The sequence below is a fragment of the Ooceraea biroi genome, chromosome 9 (genome assembly GCF_003672135.1).
Source record: "Ooceraea biroi isolate clonal line C1 chromosome 9, Obir_v5.4, whole genome shotgun sequence".
Taxonomy (NCBI): Eukaryota; Metazoa; Arthropoda; class Insecta; order Hymenoptera; family Formicidae; genus Ooceraea; species Ooceraea biroi.
In genome coordinates this window covers 1,641,544-1,661,943 of record NC_039514.1, presented here as the reverse complement: position 1 = coordinate 1,661,943, position 20,400 = coordinate 1,641,544, and the positions used below count along the sequence as shown (strand labels likewise).

General features: G+C 41.4%; 1 protein-coding gene across 5 annotated transcripts in view; it reads left to right on the top strand.

The window, feature by feature from the left end:
* The window catches only part of LOC105276243 (putative polypeptide N-acetylgalactosaminyltransferase 9), a 157,078-nt gene that overhangs the window by 10,370 nt on the left and 126,308 nt on the right, over window positions 1-20,400 (top strand). The window contains exon 2 of one of the 5 annotated variants that reach the window (XM_011333723.3): window positions 4,889-5,056. The exons of the other annotated variants lie outside the window; for them this stretch is intronic. The gene's annotated coding sequence lies outside the window, so the exon portion shown is untranslated. The remainder of the gene's footprint in view (window positions 1-4,888; window positions 5,057-20,400) is intronic. 5 annotated transcript variants of the gene reach the window in all.

Here is a 20,400-nt window from a genome sequence, read left to right as displayed (position 1 = left end):
ATGCGGACTGCAATGTCTGCAAGACGTCGGCACCAAGCTGTCATGGAACGCGGTATCTATCCGGAAGCCATCAGTACTAACGTAAGTAATAGCCGTGAAAGCCTTAAAGTCAGAATCTTCCTTCAAGATTTTATAATTAGAACTCTTTTCGCCGATAGGACGATATTTTTATCGATTATGCGTCACACAGTTTATGACCCGAGGACTATAAGTCAGGATCGTCCCTACTAAAATAAACGATTTTCATACGTAATGCTTGGATTTATATAGAAAAATATCGTATATGTCGTTTTATAGAAGAAGATTTGACGAATTGACGCATTGTGATGCGTCGGCGACGCGCACGCAACAGTAAAGTTTTATGCGACACAAGTCATTAAATTTAAAGCGCATCTACCCCGTGTTCTGTTCCATCACCACCGTCTCTTCCTTGTCCCCCTAAATCCGCGCTATCGTAAAACTGACGTGGATAATTACAAGTTCCGGGCGTAGTTAGCGCGTAAATGGAACCAGACGCCCATAGGAAAGAAAGGAGAGGAGAGCAGGAGCGAGAACCGGAAAGTTGCAAACTTTGCGCGCGTAACATTTTCCGGACGTAAAAATGCAGTTTGCACTTTTTTGTCGACATCACGCAGATTTCGAATCGACGTGTCCGCAGTCATATGGGAAAGCCATCTTCTAGCTCCGTTAAATTTTCGATTGCTTACAAAATAAAAAGCAATGCAAATATTTTGTTTATATTTTTCATTTCTTACTTATTTTATGTATCAACTGTTAAATCTCCCACAAATGCAGTAATAAGAAAGAAATATTTTTGCATCATATACATATGTACATAGGTAGACACGCAGGTTTATGTATGCGCCCTAAATAAGATGAGCGCTGTTCGAGGATCATTATACCATTTTCTCAAACAATTTGTCGAGCTCTTCAAACTAATCATTTCCAGCATTGACTGTACTTTACTATCGTCAGAAAATTTGTTTTCTTCTTTTTTTGCTATTTTTTGCTATTTATTCTTTGAGAATAGATGAACGTGAACAATAATAAATCGAAGTAGAATCTCGATGGCTTAACAATCACGCGTTTCATCAGCCGAAACGAATTTATGTCACTTATACGAGCCGCGTCGGTGAATTTCGATTCAACTTTACAGCTTTGCCGAAATGGTAGCGATCGCTACCGATAGCGAGGGATCACCAATCACCCACCGTCGTTGGCCACCGTCAGTAGTATAGCCGAGATCTACTGTTTTTTTTTCATATTGCCGCAACAATGGTTACGGTCGCTGCCATAAATTTAATCGAGTCCGTGTTATAAAGTTGACGCACAAGTCGGTCGAATCGATACACTTTCGCGCGTTTGTGCAGTTTTAGTGTACAATAAGTATTTCATTTAAATGTCTTTGAAATATGTAAAATAAAAAAAGAATTTGTTTTTTAAATGTATTTGTTATTAAAAATAATGTGTATTTGGTATTAATGTAAATGTTTTCTTATACAAAGTGCTGTTGCTCACTTGTAAAATTAAATTTTATTCGCTGTTTGGCGTAGAATCATTAAGAGAAATACTCTTCCGCGTGCAAAGAGATAAATCTTTCAATTACATTCCCTCAACTTCTAGAACAGCGAACGAATCGAGCTTTCATCAGTGATAAACCCTTTCTATCGGAAGAAATTAAAGACCAATCGGCAGAGGGCGATCCAAATCGTTTAAGCAACCGTGACGTTCTCTCTCACGATTAATGACTTTTCCTGGGCAATTGTCACCGAACGATTGCAGTTGGTCCTTTCAACGTTGTATCCACGTAACGCATACCTTTAACGTACGTGTACCTGTGAGGAGGTACGTTCGCCTGTCGCACACACCTGTTTACCAGCGTTTACGTGTGTGTCCATTGTGAGTGTGTGGCTCAGTTTATATGTACAGAGACGCGCGACGCGCGACGCGCGACGCGACCCACGTAGACGAGAGACAATGGCATTGTGCGTATATATCGGCTAGGTATATCCGTCGTCCTCGGGGTAAATAATTGCACGACGGAGAACGGCTATTGTCTAGACTATCGGCATGTTGCCGCGTAGAAATAGGACAGCATACATAATTTCTCGTATGCGTTGTGGCGCGTAATCTGCCGTCCGATCAACGCCAGAGTCATGTCGCGAAGTTGGTGAAATTGACTAGAAAAAATCAGTTTCCTCTCCTTTAAAATGAGATAGATGCACCGGATCCTTCCCGTCGGGAATTTTGTCAAGGACATACTCGCCACTTCGAAAGGCCGTTTTACCGGCAAGGAAAGAAGGCATGAACGTACATACGCGTGCGCGAAAGTGACAGTAGGACAGTAGGAAGGAACGATAGAGGAGAGAGCTCTGTTATGAATTCACAATAGCGCGCCGTGCGAGTCTCCTCCTTTCTTTCATTTTCCTCTCTTTTCATCCTGCGGTCCTGCGCGAGTTCTGCGACTCGCATCGCACTTGCATCTTTCTCTCTTGATTTTTTATTTCTTCTCTTTTTTCCTCCTGCACTTTCATCCTCCATTTACGTTTCACCGAGTCCCTGCGCTCATTCGCTATCCACTCCGCGCTCGCGCCTACCGCATCGCCATTAATGGTTTCCGCTTCCGCTGTCTCAATCTCGCATTTTCCTTTCTTTTCGTGGTACCTGTTCTTCTCTTCCTCACCGGTCCTTTCTCTCCATCTCTTTCTCTACGAGCAAAGTCTGCATTTCCGCCCTTTTTGTCGACTTAGGAGCTTTCCGTGTCACGGCAGGTCTAACGAGTCTTTCTTGAGGGAGAATGTTTCCGGGTCGATAATAATGCAAGCCATTTAATTTGGTCGCGATCGCGGGCAATTATCACGCTAGTTTCCCCATTCGTAGCGACATTCGGTCTTGCCAAACTTTATCGTAGCGTCATTGTCCGTCGCAACTCGGGGAAACGCGACGAAATAAATAACCGTTGGCGCAAAACACCGTGGCACGAGATGGCCTTTTTCACGGCATCTAGTCTCCGTAAATTACCAGCGGTGTTGCCCAGCCGAGCCTGGCGTTTTAATTAACCCCGACGATTCTTTATGCTGGAAAAAAGCGAAACGGGTCTGGATTCATTATCGGTGCGAGACAAACGCTGCAAAAATCTGATATAGTTTCGCGAACCTGAAAACTCGAACGTCACTGTGAAAGACATTTCGATAGATTCGAGATCTGCGCATCATGTCATTCAGCGAAATGTTCGGTACCTCCAGTTTCGCAAATGTATCGCGTCTGGATGGAACGTTTTACGAAGAATGAAATTCTTTTATCATCACTAATTAACTGATTAATAAATTTGATTTGAAATTTTTATAATATAAGTTATTAAAACTTTTTTAATGTTAAATTCCTTGCTTTTTTGGAATACTCTGTGTACGGAAAGTACTACGCGCGGATAAGTGCTAAAATTAACCTTTTGTTTCTCCTCGACGAGGAGAAGAAGGGAATGGGAAAGGAGAGTAGCCGGAGGACGACATAAAACAAAACAGCTCGAAAACCGGAAATACCGCGACTGCTACTTCCGTCCTCCTTTGATGCGCGTCTCGTCTATTTCGCTGGTTCACTCACCCGCGCGAGGCCGCATTTTCTCGAAGGGTCGCGTTATCCGCACGAGTTTGCGCTCCCTCGCTACAGTTACTCGGATGATAAAGTGCTCCCGGATACCAGATCTTGGCGGATACGATATCCCCCTCAATATCGGAGGAGGACCTTCTCGTTTTTGAAGCGATGCACGGATGGCGATGCAGCGCCGCGACAATTTTTGCCAGCGAAATTGCCAGAATGCAACGGCCGTTTTATTTCGATCGAACCCTGGCCGAATGTGCGCCAGAGCTGTTGCCTCCAATATGTTGAACTTCTTCTTCTTTTTTTTATTATTCCTATAACCACATATTATAAAACTGGTAGTTATTTGCCATCCGTGTGCACTTTTTTGTCGTGCTTATTTTTTAAATAAACGAGCTGTAGCGTGCGTTACGTACGTAACGGTGCATTACATTTAAGCGTTTTATATCAGTATGTTTGCATGCTCGTTGTTTCTTTCTACATACTTCTCTCTTGTAGATATTTCTCTCGTAGATTCGTATTTTATGCATCTCGCTCGCGTTCATTGTTTTCAGATACACCTGCAACCAGAATATAGAACGCCTAAATGGCTCGTTAGTTTAATCTTATAATGTATAATCTTATAAACCGTTATACACGCGTATTCCTCCCGATGCACGCGCGAAAATCTTTTCGTTTCTGGATTTCGCCATACGAGAGAAAGTATCACGCAAAATCAACAAATTATAAACCTTGATAATTTTTTTATCACATGGAGGCGCAAACGTGCTGTAAAAGGCATTGCACGTATCTTTTCTCTTTTTCACTTCTCACGAAGGTGAGCCCCTACCACAAAGTTTTGACATCTTGTCTCTTTGAAACAAGATTGAAGTACAAAGTGACGCGTCATATGTCCATACATTTCAAGATTTTATCCAATTGTCAGGAATCAAAAATATACGAATGTATCAAAAATATACGTAGGAGATGCTGAAATCGGAATATCTAAGACCTCTTTCTACAATACATGCGTGTGCTCTTACGTGTAAGCAGTTTTGCGTGAGCGTGCGCGTGCGCATGTATGTACATATATGTATGTATATGTATATATGTATATATATATAGAAGCATGGTGCGAATGACAAGATGAGGAATGCACCTTGCATGCAATTGTGATGGCGAGGTCGCGTGTTTTCCGAAAGGATGCCTATTCAGTCTTCCTTTATGTCATCTCCACCCTTCCTCCCAGGGCGTCTTCCCTTTTTGGTTCTTTCCTTGCGGTACATCGCTGAAATTTATGGACTATTCGCAGGGAACGCGAGAAGACGGAGGGGGCGGGCACCGAGCTGGTTCGATAAATCGCTGCTCGTAAAACGTCTTCTCGACTGTCGCAAGAGGGATGAGCAGCGGGGAGGGTGTGATCTACGTCCGATGGCGAAATTTTTGTCGGATGCAGACTGCTCCGGCCTGTTGTGGATGGGTAGGTTATAGCAAGCTCTCCTTTTGCAAGGGAGAACGCCGACAGAATGCCCCCCGGACCGTGAAAAGAAATTGCGACTAATCTTTTAAGGGAAGGATCATGCGAATGCGTATTTTCCGCAAAGTTTTGCAAAAATGAAGGTTCAAAATGCGCTTGTAAAATGAGAAACAGCGACAGAGGAGGGCCTATTCCCGTAACTTGATGAGAGGTTAACGAGCTACGGCGATAATTACATCAGCAGTGTGAATTATACCGCACCTGTTATCATGTAATTAGACTTCTGGCGTTACTTATTAAATAGAATGTAGTAAGATAGTTAACCGCGTTCCTAATTTCAAGTGTTTCAGTGACGAGTGTTTCAAATAGTGGTTTGTCTTCTTATTTTATCTTGCTCCCTACTATCAAAATAAATCTTGATATCTTTAATATTAGTTATCTTGTATAGCGATACATTAACCGCTTGCGTTTAGCTATTCGAGTATGCGTCACCCGTTTGACGTCCTTTTGACAGGAAACGTAGAAGAGTTGAATGGAGCGAGCTAGTTCGATAAAGTGAGGGTGGGCGTTCGCGAAAAGGCAAGTAAAATAATTGAAACGATTAGAAACGCGCGCGTAAGAACGAGTGAACGTTTCTTATACGATTGACCGCGATAACCGCAATAAATTGGACCGCGAGCAAACGAAACGGGAGATATTTCGCAGTTACATAACTGGCATGTGGTATCCTAATCGAGAAACTCGTAATTCTTCACCCGTCATCCGCCAAAGGACGAGCCACAGTTTTAGCAAAACATGTGTCTCGCAAGAAGCAATGGCTTCCATGTCGGAGATTTCGCAAATAGTTGTTACTCGCTGTTTCTTTGCTGATTAACCGATTCAATTGCCATGGCGGTTTCGTACGAACGAAACGGAAGCGTCATTCGCGAAAATATATTCAACGTTAACGCTGTCAACGAGGATATTGAGGGACAGTGAGAAATTTGCCATTGCACACAAACTCACGGCAACGACATGGAGCTTTATGCGTTGCAGTATGAGCATAAATTCAAGTTTGTAGCGAGCCCTTCGGCTCCTGTTCGTATTAGGTGCCTGCCAAGCGGATATCTATGTGCTAGCATCACCCCCGCGCGTACCCATGTTACATATGTACTCGTTCTCTTTTCGTCCTTTTCGATAATATCGATTCCGACGTCAGCCTCGCCACCTGTCCTTTTTTACGATGTCCGATTGTCCCGAAATGCTTAGCACTTGACACGTTTTTTTCGACTTTACATCATCATTTCTTATTCGTGATAACGTGGTAACAATTTTTTGCGGATTCTGTTGATGTAACGGTTAAAGAACGTGATTTTGTTTAAGTTGACCAAAATAACGTGTACATGACTGCATTTACAGATCTAATCATTATACTTATTTTTCTCTTTTAACTCTGCAAATAAATTTCATCAATTTCCAATTTCAAGGAATTCTAATAAAAGTATTTCTAAGCTTTGGGCCAATTTTTTATTTACCATCGAAATTGTCAATGTTTCAATTAAAAGCCTATCGTACGTGAATGTACTCGCATGAACACGTCAACTGCGACTGCACGTTATAACGTTGATTCGTTTAGCGTCGCTAGTGTTGATCGAACGTGATATTGTACCTACTGGCCAAATAATATTGCGCTGCTATCGGCAAATACTGAATCTATAACCCATTCCTCTTTTAATCTCGCTTTTCGAAACTCTGTTACTCGACGTGAATTTATTAATAGGATGGTTATTGACCTGCGGTAGTGTCCTTGTCTCGAAACGCTTCGCAATCCTAAAAGCTCTCAATATCTACACCGGCACATGGGTTATGATGTCAGAAGCGAGGAAAGTGCGAGGGGACAAATACACGCGAGTGATTCTAGCGAGTTATGTCCGCATAAACGGCTCTCACGTAGAAATGTAAGATGTGATTAGATTGATATGAATCTGGTACCTATCTTTTAGAAAAGACAATATTTCGGACGTACAATATGTTTGCACGTATCGTTTGTATTGATTTTTTGCATTGTTTAAATCTAAAAACTAAAAAATATGTAAGACGCTTTAGAAAGTGTAACCAGCACTCAACTACAAGATGTCTCAATTTAATGCTTAATTATATTTCAAGAAAAAGAGAGAAATCATTTGCGTTTCCAGTTAGTTTACTAGAGTATTGCGATTCGATTAAGGTGTGCCAAGAAACATAAGCTTGCGTGTCGTTGATTCGTGTATACGTGACTGTAAATACATGAGCGTACAGCGAGCGCGTTTTGTCGTAGCTACCAGTAGTTATTGTCGGTTAATCTCAATTTGCTATTATTATTATTATTATTACTAGCGACCAACAAGCCATTAATTTCATTCTCATTAATTCTTTTCTACCCGCTAACGTCATCTAACTATGTAATGTTATTGATAACTTGTATATTTATAACAGTAGAACGTTGACTTGATTTCGATCTTTATTATCGTAGAAACATTTTGATGTCACTGATCGATCTTGATCGTATTGTAATTGGACGATTTTAATCGCGTCTAAAATCTAAATTGTGATTGAACGCCCGAATAATATGCGAGTACGATTGTCGCTAGTAGTGGTAACTGTATCAGTTATATGAACGATTAGACGGCAAACCACGTAACTGCACGCGGTTATGCGTACGTTAATGGTGCATGGACACTCGAGACGACCCGTTGCACAGCGCATCGAATGACGGAGCGACGGTGAACCGCGATTACCTGACGGATAGCCGCGTCAAAACAGTCACCGTGCGGTTCGGGCAGTCACGTGTGTCCCGTCCACTGACACCTGTCGCAGACTACACACAGCCTGCGTCAACCCGAGTAATGGGATCAATAAGGAACATAGGAAGTCACGAGAATTTCTATAGCTCGTTAATCGTACGAGTGATGTCCAAGTCTAATACGTTCCTACGCATGATGGTCGTATAATGGAGATAGTAATTCGTTCCCATTATTAAGTCTGCCATTCGTAGAAGCAGCATGCTAATGTTGGCGAGTTAGGGGAATTCTAAGTCACTTGAATATTGCCTGTCGAAACCAGTGAGAGACTTAGGTAGAGAGAGAAGATGAATCAGGACCAATTGATATTGCAATTTGTTCCCGTTTTTAGCTCGTCGTTAGTTCGAAAGTGCAATTTAACAAACAACAGTCTTTGATAGTCATTAATTCGAATTGTTTTCTTTCTTTTATAGGCCTTCAAGTACAAGTATGCCAAGAATTTTACAATTTTTTAAAATTATAATTACAAATAGTAATTTGGAGATTAATCGTGTTTACGTACTACGTCTCTCCAAGTGAATATTTCAAATTATAGCTCGAAATAGAATGACGATACTTAAACAGTCGTGGCATAACGGCGAGAGTGATCATGCCTGGTAAAACGATTTTCCGGATCCGCCGATTTCAATTTTACGACAGCTCGGACGAACATCAGTGCCTCATCGATCCATCTATTGACCGACGATAAACATTTTACGAGCAGTACGAAGCTCGTCCTATCATGGATCGCGTTCCGTCTGCAGTGTCTATTACTTGCTGTCGCAAAAGATAGATATAGCTTCTCTCCTCGATTTTTGCTTGATCAATTTTACGACAAATCTTTCCTCTGGTGTGCATTCATTAATTTAACAAACATGACGATTAAGACAGACGTTTGAAACGTTGAGAGTAGCATAATTACAGAAATTACAAGAAGAATTAAGGATATACATACGCTATTTCGTCAGTATCTTGTTTTTCTGTCTCATAGTCACGGGTCATGTTAAGCGGTCGCGACAAAAGTAATATACAAAGCCGGACGGAAACTGTCGTGCGATTCCCAGAGCTCAACTTGACTGATCCGGCTTTGACGCGTGTTGTTTCGGAAACGTCGATAGCTCATCCTCTCTTCTCCGGCGTGGAAACGGCCAACATGCTGAAGTAACTGCACGGGAGACCCTTATCAGGGCGTTACCGAATTATCACGTCGGCAACGAGTTAACGCTTCGACTTCTCAGCTCTCGAGGAGTTCGCAAGTCCCGCGAGGATCAATACCACTCTGCGGTCGTTATTAAATCGCCGACATTACGAGCCGCTCTTGCGAGTCAAGGTACAGTGCACCCACCCAAGCACACATACACACGAATGTTTCTCATGGCACGTGTGTCGAGAGGAAATACGAGCACTCGAAATTGAGCACTCGATATATATCGTTTCGCGAGAAGTACAGGCGCGGTATGCTTTTGGAAAGCCAGATTGAGGTCTCCCATGCATTTTCCGATCGCTCGTGCTTGGAGGAGCAAGGCTCTCGTTAAGACGACTCGAAGGAACGCATGCTACACGACACGTTAGACGTCGAACTATAAAAAGAGAAAACTAAACTTGAAACGAACCATTAAGGTCAGAGGAAATCATTACGAGTACACGTACCTATGTCACGCAAGCCCATACGCTCATCGCACTTTACTCGCGATGAAAAACTTGCGAAAGCGACGAGGTATTCTTGTTTACTCATGTATTATGATACTTTATGGAGAAAGTTAATTTTGTGCATGGATCAATAATTTCTTTTTTATTCTCGCGAGTCACAAAAAAGAAAAAAACTGCAATTGTTGTCACTTATTCCCCGCTCACGGCGTTTTTTCCGGATCAAATTGTGCAGAAAGGGACGATCCAGCTTTTCTACTACTGAATCGCAGTCCACGAGCACCAAGATTGCGAGTTGAATCGAGCAAAAGAGAAAGAGAGAGAGCGTTCAACGTTCGAATTGTCTTGGACTCGTCTGCGGTCAGTATCAAGAACATTCTTCGAGGTCCGAAGGCTTTAAAGCTACTTGCCTCCGATGAGAGGGCATGGAATACAACATGAAAAGGAGATTCCAGAACCGCAGAACTCCTCGTTCTGTCTGTGAAAGTCCGATACATGCATTCTCGAAAGAAGTCTTCACTCATTCTTCGAGTAATTCTTTTTTCTTCGAATCATCGTCACAGAGCGAAATATTTTACGGATAAAAACAAGAAATCTTCTGCTATTCATGATTTGGACGCCATAATTTGTAAGCAAAAGCTTCAAAGAGAAGAGTGCGAAATATAATTACGATGCATCATCTTTTTGAGGAAACGTTATTGAATACTGCAAACGTAAAAGAATAATCTTCAGATTTATTCCGTTGGATTATAGAAACTATATTTATGTAAACTGTCCCAGTACTACAAAAACTATATTTAATCGTGGAAGAAACATAATACGTTAATTCGAATAAATCGGAGCTGAAAAGAAAATTGAATATTAAATAAACGATATTTATTCGTGATGATTCGTTATATGGATGGCAAAGATACAGCAACATCGAATTGTCAATACCTGATACAAATGCAATGTAAAAATATAAAAATAACAATGCAAAAATAGCGTAATGCAATATGCGATATAAAGTGATCTAGTAAGCGCGCGGTGTGGCATTCGCTCTGTCTCCGATATTTTCACACTGTGCTCTCGAATCCTTTTATAAATATTGAATGCTGCGTATCGAGAGAGCGATGTTATCGCTGACATAAAATGGCAGCCGGGAACCGCGACTCGTAAAAGTTCGGTTTACGTGCTCGCGCAAGTTCATTTTACCCGTGAGTTAAGTGTGGATATAGCTTTGTCGATGTCAAAGTGAAAAGTTTCACCTGGTAAAGTTCACCGAAGAACTGTTGATTTTAGTGAACATTTTCGGGCGTGAATTGTGTAACGTTCCTATCGCCATTGCTAAAAATCGGACAGTTGGCAAAAAAGTACTTTAACAATTTTCGCCTTAATTTTATGTACTTTTTGAATGAAGACGGATTTCGAAAGTCAAAGTACTGCGAGGTTGCTAGTTAATGGATGGAGAAAAAGAATTTTCGCGCTGAAAGCGCTGGCGGAATTGCATTTGCACAATCAGATTTTGGGTCTGTAACGCGATTAAGCCGACCAAATGCACCAGCATACCCCAGGATACCGTGCTTGAATTTGCCGGTGATTGACTGACGCTCTCATCCAGAATAATCGGCTATATTGTTTACATTATTATCATCCGGTGAATAGTGCAAAATACGGTTTCGTAACGCAAGCGTTTTAAATACTTTTCATATTATTAGATGTATCGTATACGATAGTATGCCTTTCGTATGCGCTAGATCACTTGGAATATGTATTTGTAATTATACAAATAACAATATCGCGTACGCGTAAAAGCGAAATAAAATGATTATAAGAATATTATTTTTGCAAAATATTGGTCTTTAATGATGATTCTCTAACTTTTTGTCTTGACAAAAAGACTTTTCTCCTCCATTTAAAAGCATAATATACGAGCGTTTTATCATTTTATTGTTTGTATCGCATCAAAATTGTCTCGTGACAAATTATCCCATTCACAGACGTCAGCCTTCTTGCCTAGTCTCAGACTGATTCGCAAACTTGCCGAAACTCACCATAGGGTCATTCGTTTGGTTGCTTGTCCGCAAATTGAGCGGTTTGTTTCCAACTGGCAAATCGGTCTGTCTGGGAAGTCCGGAGGACCTATGATACAATAATCCAAATGTCCATTGTTCATCACGTTAAAAGAAGAAATGTTCTCGCTATTCTCAATACGTTAGCAAACAACAAAGAATTTCGGTATTGCTGCGGGAACTTTAACGAATATCCTGTCTTTGCTTTTACTTTGCAGTGTAATATTTTTCTCGAAAAATTTCATTACGTTATTTCAAAATTAGAGAGTTAGATCTTTCTTGTGACTATAACATTCCACATTCTTGTCGATTAGATCAATCTTTCTTTTCAATTAGAAATAGTTTGCGTTGCTTTTACTTAAAGGATTAGAAGGAATTTATCCTGCGTCGAGTGAGAAAGAACACACACAGATATAACTTATCATTCTAGAATTCATTTACGCATTAATCTAAAAGATGCATGTACAATGTACATGTTCGAGAAACGATACTAACAATTACACATTGGAATTGAATTGTACGCTTTATTCCGTGAATAATATGTGAATGAACGTTACGTTGTCTCGCATTACTGTCGGCTGCTGTCGACTCGCAATCGAGATCGAGGCGTACAGAATCAGCGTGACATTCTTCCAGATATTCGACTTGAATTCGAGGCACGTAAGAGACGCGTCGCCAGCCAACCTTGACAGCGAACGCGGATGGAAGATCCTACGGGAACGCTGTGACGTTTATCCGTGTGTGTGTGTGTGTGTGTGTGTGTGTGTGTGTGTGTATGCGCGCTGAGGAAACACGGTAAATTATGTCGATCGGGTGTGTTGCTGTATTCCGCCTGATCCCACCTATCGATACTGATGCCCAACTGACAACGAAAATGCGTATTCGTGTCTCGCGAAGATGGAGGAATTGCTGCTTCATTCCTCGCGTTTCTCGCTCCGCGTCGAAGACGAGACGGATTGTCTATCTCGACGGAATCGTATGCACGACGAAATTTCATACCTGTAGATTTCAGCTCGGTTTATCTCGGAAATCCCGGATTTTGGTGTACGAAAACGAATATGTTGCATGTGTTAAAAGTGTGCATAAGTTGCCATCGTTCGTATTTTGTTGCTGTTAGAAATAAATTCAGTGAATTTTCTCTACCATTGTTTTCTGGTCGTCAATACTTTCTTAACTTTAATGAGGAAACAAGGGAAACTTGTGTTTTAAAATACAGCTTGTTTCAGCTTTTTTTTTATTTTTATTGTTACGTACATTTTTTGTTACATTTTTATAAACATATAATTAAATAAAAATCGACCCTCATACAATCTATTTTAAAACGTTACACATAAGAATACACATGAAAATTTACAATAAAATTGGCTAGACGTAAGTCAAAATAAATTGCTGCACTTAAAATTGTGAATCTTGGCAGAAGGCACGAGGCTGTTTGCTGAATGCGCGGGAAAGTCCGTGGCAAAACCGAAGGTCGATAGAGAGCGATAGAGCGGAAGGGACGAGGGTGAGCGCGATTTACGTTTTACCGAGTTAATTGAATAGACTTCCTCTGTCTTTCTCTTTCTCTCTTGTTCGTACCACACTATACATACACAAACGTGCGTGTACGATGTAGAGAAGGAGAGATTGTACTCTGTCGTTTAAGATCGCTCGCGATGTGAGAGGGAAGCCTATGGAAGCGCAAAATGGTTATTATCTCCAGCATCCCAGACATAACTGGCTGAGCTTCTGATTTACGAGGTGGCCTCTTGACTTAATCCGCACATTGACTACTCGTTCGACCTTCGCGACTCGTTCAACCTTATCGGTGAAATTAACACGGACGAAAGACGTTTCGAGATAAAATTTCGCGATTGGTGTTTAAGTAGGTAGTACCACTCGCGCTTGGCGTAATCGGTAAATAAAGTTGCCGTAATCGGTACTAAAGCTGCAATTTACGTTGTGATCAAGAAATGCAAAATGCGTGTTATAGCGCGCGATCTAATCACGTTGCGAATTTTCGGAACGCGTTTCGACGCACAATTTGTCAATGCTTGATAGAGATACGCAAAATTCTCGGCAGGATATCACGAACGACGAAACGACCACGTCACGTCCTGAATATCTCGCGATTACGTTGAGCTCTCGGCTTCGCGACGTCGTAAGTATCCATCACATGGTAATCTGCTCCAAGAACGCGACAAAGTTCGTAACGCGACAAGGGGACCGGAATGAGAAATACCACGTTCGCGTAATATTTTCGGGCGTCCCTGTTTGCTCCTTAATATCGGGGATTCTGGTCCTTTTGACCAGCGTCTTGTGTCTCGAAGCGAGATCTGAGATGGAATCCGGTGCAGCGTATGGCTGTGCAGCTAATAGTATCGATAGCGGAGTAGCACTCCGTCTACCTGTCTATCGAAGCAGCATTTCCTACCGAAACAGAAAAGGATACTCCCTTGATGGCCAGCTAGACTCAAATGCCAATGTTCTTAAGGGTCCGTGTGCAGAAGTTGGCGTTATAACGTCATAAATGCAGTTCGGTGTCTGGATAGTCACGCGTAGCTTTTCGCTCACCCTTTTGATGCAATATCAACGCCAATATCAGCGATCGCGAGATACGCATTTAACCCGAGAACCCGTACACGAACGTTGTTGCTTAATCTCACCAGAATGCGCAAAGACGGCTCGTTCTGGAAGGTTGCGTCTGCTAGGGCTTTGCTACGGTGTTGGTAGCGGTCTCGGTTTAGGGTCGTTGGAGATGGTGGTAGAGGATTCCTGCCGGATCCCTTGGCCGCATATCAAGCAGCTTCAGGCATGGCGTAAGATTAATGCGAGCTCGTCCCGATGGTCGTTACGGACCTAAGACGATTACATCCTCCTTAAGTTCAGGAGTCTTCGTCTCTGCCGTCTTAATCGTCAGGGCCCCGTCGTATATACGCATATACCCATTCTAATTAGTTAATCCACCTTACCTGCGCGTCACTGTCATCTCGCACTCGCCAACTCGTGAAGCAGATGTTAACGCGAAACGCGCGCTAATTATAGTTGCCGTGATCTGTTACGGCATTACGAATTTCTCATATCACGTTTCCTTCCACGTTATCACGGCGCTCCTCATGTCTATTATCTATCTATCTGCAATTGTTTTGCAATTCGTTAGTCGACGATAGATGAAGCAGTCACGATCCTAAACTACAATGTTTTCACTAACGAGTGGCTCGGTAACGCAAGTCTGAAAGCGTTTTCGAGGGACATTGCGTTTTCATCTGCTCCGAACGAAAGCGTGCCAATTTCTTCCATCACGCGTACGATAGCGGTAGCGAGAGATACGGCGTATTTGTTTCGCTCAACTTATCCTTCTCCCTCGTGAGCTCGTGGCTGTGTAACGTCAGGAGGTTCGCTCGTTCGTACGCTTCTCGTACTTTGCAAATTTCTTATTCGCAAGGGATGATCGATTCCTCGATATTTCCTTCCCGTGAACTTGCGCAAGATAAAAAACTTGGACAAAGGAGGACATGATGGAGCGGAATAAAGAATAGGAATCGCATCAAAGTTGTCTAGCAAAGAAGCGGGAAAAATCGAGTTTCCTGGTCGTAACGAAAGATTTAGGATTCAGGATTCGGCTTTGGCGATATACGCGTACCTGTATGTATACGTGTTAACGAATTTCTTCAAGATGGCAATTTAAATTCCTGTTCCTGAAAAAGAGGATTAATTAAATTCCTGAGTGACTTATTATCGACTGATAATGCAGCAGGAAGAGTGCGAAAGACAAGAAAGAAACAGGAAAAGCGATAGCTTCGTTTGAAACGAGCAAGGAGCAATTTCCTCGCGTTTCTCGTTTCCGTGGTTCCGTGAAAATTTATAACGGTGGCGAATGCGAGACATAAAACATTTGTAAAAAAATGGGGAAAGTTACTATTAACGTAAATCCACGGAATAAAGCAAGTGCCATTTTTATCCGAGGTTTTATCCTTCTATCAGCCGGTGTGCCAACTCATCCACTATTCATTCTGATATTCCTCGGCGGAAATGTGGCATACGGCTCGCTTAAGTTCTGGCAGAGTTCCTCCGTTTGTCCCTCGTCCGTTTACCGTCTACGCTGACTATGCCGTGATGGGATCGCCGCCACGAACGGCCTATGGCCGTTACCGCTTTTTCCTGGTTGTTGCACAATGAAACAGGGACGAGACGATGACTGAACTACGTGAGAATTGCACTTGACGGAGATGTAGCGTGTCTCGTGCGCGATTCCGATTAAAACTTTATGAGCTAGCTGTGAAATAGCTCGGCGACGTCGGGCCAGCTAGACTTCAGCTTGCACTTGGACCTCTGCTCGACTTAAATATTTTTGCCTTGACGCGAAAGACGTTTTATCCCGTCGTCGTTCTCGCTTATTCGTCACTCATCTCTGTTCATTTATGTACGTATACATGTGAATATACTCGCCCTCTATTCCGATTGCGTTCTGCCTCTTCTTTTGAGGAAACTGTTACTCTCGCGAGTGCCTTCGCAAACGCGACAAATCATAGGTCGACATTCCAAAGTTTATCTGAGGGGAAATCAAGAATTTGTTACGTTTGACGACTTGCCGTTCCTACCGGCTTGCCGGAGGGCGCAATATTTTTACCAGACGTATTTTAGGTTCGCCACGTAGAGGAAGCAATGTATATTACGTACCTGTCATGAAGATATTTCGCCAGGGAAAATAGTATCTTCGCCCATTACACGGGAACGCGGATAGATTAGGTGTACCGTATTCGTCTTTCCCCGGAACTCCTCGTTTTTCATCCCTTTTGCCTCGCGCACCATCCTTATCTTATCCCCGCTTTTTCATGACCGCCAGCTTTTCTCGTACGCGCCTACGTAAGTCTACATAAGCGATGCGCGTGCAGTTTCTCGTCCTCCGCTCCGGAAATGACGCCTCGTGTACGCGGGACACGAATTTTTCTTTATCCCGTTTTCGCTTTCCCGACGGTCTTCTGGCGCGCAGCCTACAAGTCACAATTAATTTTCCGTCCGCGCACTCGCGTCCTCCTGGCGGCGATAAATCAAGCAACGGAGTTTCAATTTGGTGCAACGAACCATAGCCACGCCGAGAATTCTCATTACGAAACGCATGTCGTTAATCAATGAAATCGCTCCTGTGTGTTGCTCCAGGTGGAAAAATGTTTGCTGGTTTGTACACTGTCGCACTGTACTCAGTGATGTGATGTGATGGATGTGCACTTATTTAATGCAGCTTAACGATATTCCAGATGTGACGATAAAACGATTACGCGTCAAATAATCCGATTTATATTTGCATTATTCTTCTTTTTTATGCAGTTTGTATAGATCATTGCGGAATAGTAGCGAACGTTTCTCACTTTAGTAGACAGTTTCCGGAAAATATGTCACAGCTCTTTCTAAATGCTAGCGAAACGAAGCAAATGTTGAAAAGTTTATTGTCACATTATGTGATAACCATATTTGGAAAAAGTGTACAAACCAGTGGTGGACGGTTTTGTTACAGTGCTGTGCTGATCAATTTGTCAGTGCGGCATGCACTGTTTAATCTTGATATCGGCGATGGCACGGAGAGGTCGAAAAGTTTCGCACGTAGCGCAATGTCAGTCGGGTAACGAGATCGTTTGCGCCCGCTCGCGCGCGCTCGACCGGATAGCTTACTCGGCATCTTGCTTACAAGACACGTAGCATCGGCAGAGGTTATCGAAAATTTAATAACGTTCGGATTAATAATGCTGGTGCTGGGCGCAACGGCGCGGGTGTGAGAGGCGGAACGCTGCGCCTCACTGGTCGGGAGAGCAATCGGGCTAATAACGCACCGGTTGGAGCGGACGGATAAATTAAATTAATCATGCATCAGAAGTTTCGAGGCGTTATGTTCGATCGTACGTTGACCGGATAAGCCAAGCTAAATCTCTTCTTTGCCGGACATGGCTGACTGAAATAAAAAAGAAACACTAGCTATTCCGCACAAACGGAATTTATATCGCAAATGGAAATGTTTATCTTGACATTCGTCTTCTCTTCTCTTATTGTTAGTTATACATAAATTTAAAGTTGAGCTAAAAAATCCTTTGTATTCCCACGAAAAAAGGATAAATTATAGCCGTAAATGAATATCTTTTTTATAATATTTCTTCGAGCTTTCTAATCTCTGCTGAGACTCTGTAATTGAACAAGATGTGTAGCGTTGACGGGTATACTTCCAAGCGTTGTAAATCATCGGGGAGTCATACAGAGTGTGGGCGATAGCTGCCGCTGCGAAAAAGATATTCCTCTGGTCATTAACGTCCGAGCAGGAACTTTCCCATCCGGCAGTCGTTATCGCCATTCGGAAGCTCGCTTTTACTATTTTCGTGAATGCACCGTTGCGTTCATTACAAAGATATAATATTAGCATTTAAGGTATCTTTACTTTATCTATCAATTTTAATTTTAACTGCAACTTGATCAAGTTCCTCGGATGAAGAGAACCTAATAAATATGTAAATCTCATGTCGTTACTAATCCCGAAAAGAACATCTTTTTAATCAGATTAACGACACTTTAATTTAGTTTTTTCATATTATGTAAAAATAAGCGAAATGTGTTTATTTAGCAAACAAGTTATCAACAGTACTTTGTAGCCAGTGGTTTATCAGTGTACCTAATAACGCTCGAGAAAAATGGAAAAAGCAATTTTACGTGACATGTGAATGTATGTGTAAAATTAACGTAAAAATGAATGAGGTTTGCATATATTGTTGTACCAGTCTCGGCGGTTGGTTCGGTAGCAAAGTTATCTACGAAAATTTTAATTGGACAGCGCGTATGAATATCGCGCGTAATGCCATACTGTCAGACTAATGAGATAATCTACTCGTCTCGCTGAAAGAATCAACGTGCCTTTTAGCTTAATTGTTTCTCCGTGCTCGCGCTCGCCTGCCTTGCTAATATTATTAGCTCCTTATAGTCTCAACCATTAGAGGTTGATTCCATCGGGAGGGATGATAAGGATACCCAGTATCCAGATACCGGCAATAGCACGTTGTTATAAGGACGTTGTTGTTCGATTGCTATCCTTACTCTTCCAAAATTCATTATTTTTGGTTGTTCAGTGCAGAGAGTGCAGATTAGATCTGATTCAGCTTTAAAAAAAAATATATATATATCGATTGACCTTTTTTTGATTTAGGGAGCTTCTAACATCAAATGACCTTTTCAGAGTTTCATCGTTGATCAGAGTCGGATACCAATGCGCAAAAGAGCTTGTAATTTCATTCGTTTTGAACACGATGTATCTTTAGCTGTCCGGTCTTTTTGTGTTCAAGCAAAAACGAATGTATCTCCACTGAAGAACTACACAAATCCTTGCGGAACTTGCGCATTGTTCGAATTACACAGAATTCTTAAACTCAGCTGCGGTCACGAGTAGCGTAGTAGTGTAATTACAAAAACGCGATACAACAGTAATTAACAAGAAACCGTGATGTTAGAGTTAAATGAGATATTGTTTTTCGTGTTTGCATCGTACCATCCACGTGTTATATCTCCCTTTGCTGGAATGTTATTTTCATTCATGAATTTAAATATTATAGTTTTCGCGGAAGAAAAGTTTTTCATTATGATTTAACTGGAAAATTATTTTATATCATGTTTACATTTGGGAGATTTGAATATACATTTTTGAATGTGCATATACAAGCGACATTGATTAAATAAAACCTCGACATCGAGTGATGAAATAGAAAATTGATTATTATCAATTAGATAATCGCATGGATTATGACGGAACGAGCAATCTCAGAATAGCGAATATGTCAAACGATCGTAATTAATGCGTGAGAAGGTGAAGCTTCTAATCTGTCCCTATCGCGGCACATTTACGACATAGATTTAATCTGCATTGGATTTAATTAAAATCAAGTGCTTCCACAGTGGTATAGTCTCGTTGACAATTGCATGCAGATTGGATTAAGCTTGGAATTAGAACGGAGGGCGAATTCACGCTCTACACGAACCCGAGTGTTCGTTTGTCCATATTAATATCCGAATCCGTGGAACTGGGACAAATCACGTTGTAAACTTTCGTGATAGAGATTGTCAATGGTGGCAGGATAATCCGCTGTGTAAGCCCGAGATTTTCCATATAAGAAATCTCTTATATATATATATATATATATATAAATATATATATATATATAAAGCGTTTATAAAATAAATTAGTTCTTATATAGAGAGATTTCTTATATATATATATATATATATATATATATATATATATATATATACAGGGTGTCCCGGGTTTTAACCGACAAACTGCGGGAGCATATTCTACTAGTGGAAATAAGAAAAAATTTTTATATTGAGTTTGCTTAGAAATGCTTTATTACAAAGTTATAAACCAATATTGAAAAGAAATATGAGATAAGTAACAACGGATTTTTTCACAAAAATAAAAATTATGTACGCAATGATTTAGTGACGCATTTCAAAATGTTGTTCTTGCACATCGATACAAGCTAGACATCGACGTAGTACAGAATTTGTTACAGTACGACATTCCTGAAAATTTCGTTGCATCTCAGTAACTGAATTAGTAATTCGTTGCTTTAAATCTATCTGGTACTCTCCTGTTAGGAAATCTACGTTGATACTCTCGTACGGCAGCTCGTGCATTTCCGTCACGGAATCCGTACACGAAATGAATATCAGTGTATTCCTCATTTGAAAACACTTTTGGCATTCTGATAGTAATTGCTAGTTGACACGACGATTGAAATCTAACAGCTACTGTTGTGAAAGTAACAATCATACTGAATCGTTTCAACATAGTGAACATGAATACATGTGAATACACATAACATAAACATCTTCGACCTTC